Raw genomic sequence first — 1,894 nt, 5'->3', positions numbered from 1 at the left:
ATCGAGATGAGAGTACTGAAGTGTTACATCTTGGTGTGTGAGAAGGTTCCTCTCTCCAATGGCCTCGGCTCTACGGCAACTTGGACCTCCTACGGTGTGTGTGGAAGAGGTGCCTTTCTGACAAGAGTCAGAAATGTCACCTAGGGTTGGAGTCACAAAGGGCCTGTTGAAGCCTTACACTGGGTATGGCTCTCCCTGCTCAGCCAGAAGGCCTGGCTGCTCACAAGGAAATTAACCTCTTATTTTCTAGGATACAGTCTGAGGCAGGGTTGGAGCCTCTTTGCTGCAATGCAGTTCTCAGCACCATCCACGTGAGAAGCAGCAGCTCCAAATGTTCCACTTTAACACTTTGATTCACCCCCCAAAACCCCCCTTCCCTGCTGCTTCATTCCAGTGCTCCCCATCCCCTCTCACATTATAAAGTCCTTACTTATCTCCAGGGAGTCCCGTCATCTCCTTACAGCTCAGCTCCCTCACAAGTAGGTAAGGATAACATTCAAGGGTTGGGGGTTCTTTTTAATGGAAATATTTTTAAAGCCAATTGCTAATTTGCCTTGCAAGACTGCTAAGTATCACACCATATTCCCTTTCCCTTGATAGAAAGTTTGGAAAACACAAAATCTGTTCCCTTCATAGGCTCCCAAGCTACCACTGTTCTCCCTTGCCCTGTGCATCCCAGATGGCATCAGTAGGGTGAAACACAGTGCTCACCCATCACTGGGCAGGTGTATTTCAGTACTGAATAAGTCTCACATTTGTTACAGGTGACCTGCAGGACCAATACAGCTCTGAAAGTCTTTTTGCAGCACTCAAGTGCCAGGCTTGTGAAGCTGGAGGCCCTGCCAGCAGCTTGAGAAGCAACTTAAGCACTAAGGTTCTCTGAAAGGAGAGAAAGATGGAAATCATTTCTTCTGGAAACCAGGATGGAAATCTGGCACCCCATGAGTCATAGTGGAAGTTGAGAGAGAACTTGTCTAAGCCAAGAGAAAGGCAAAAGGAAACATCTGGAACAATTCTTTTGTTTGGGTTTGTTCGGGGGTTTTTTGTTATTTATTTATTTTCTTGGTCTGCTCAATTTGGGGTTTTTTTAAAGGAATAGTGATTTTAAAGTGTTTTAATACTTTTAATAATATATTAACACAAAATTAAGTTAGGGTTTTTTCAGTATGCACTTTAAAATGAGTTTTTCTGTCTTTAAGATACAGAAGAGAGACTCTATTCTGGCTTTGCTGAACATTTATGGACTTCTCAAGGTCTATATTAGATTAAATCCAGAAAATCTGGATACTGAATTTTAAACCCATTCATTTACACTGATTCCATTGCTGAAAGATGTCATCAGGATTACACTTCAAGGCATAGCCTTACCCTTCCCATTAAAATTATCCAAATTAATTTTTTATGCTCCTGCTGAAATATTTTGTATCTTCCCCAGTCACACAGTGCCTCTGACACACTTTAAACATCTTTTCTGAGGTGTCTATGGACAAGCAGGGTGAAGCACAGGATTATTTCAGCTCTTTAGAAAAAGGAAGTGAAGAAACTGAGCCTGAACTGGAGCTGCACTGGCCACAGTGTGAAGAAGGAAAGAGCAGGGGTATAGAGACCACAGATGAGGCCCTCATGAGTGAGCAGGGTCAAGTTGTATTGACACAGTCTTGAAAAGAAAGAATTCCTGAAAAAAATTCCTAAAAAAGTTGGTGGCAGGAGAAATGCAGATGGTGGCACAGGAGGGACTGGCAGGAATCCACAGTACTCCTGGCATCCCACAGGGTCAGAGTGAAATGGACACCTCCCTGCAGGGTTCTACACTGGATCTGTGCAATTCCACTTCACAGCTATTCCAGTACAGCAGAGCTGGGCTCATGTTCAGGCCCTGTCCCAGCAGTGCCTT

The sequence above is a fragment of the Poecile atricapillus genome, chromosome 2 (assembly GCF_030490865.1).
Source record: "Poecile atricapillus isolate bPoeAtr1 chromosome 2, bPoeAtr1.hap1, whole genome shotgun sequence".
In the NCBI taxonomy this organism is placed as follows: domain Eukaryota; kingdom Metazoa; phylum Chordata; class Aves; order Passeriformes; family Paridae; genus Poecile; species Poecile atricapillus.
The sequence above is the reverse complement of the archived record's forward strand: the minus strand, read 5'-3'. Positions refer to the sequence as shown.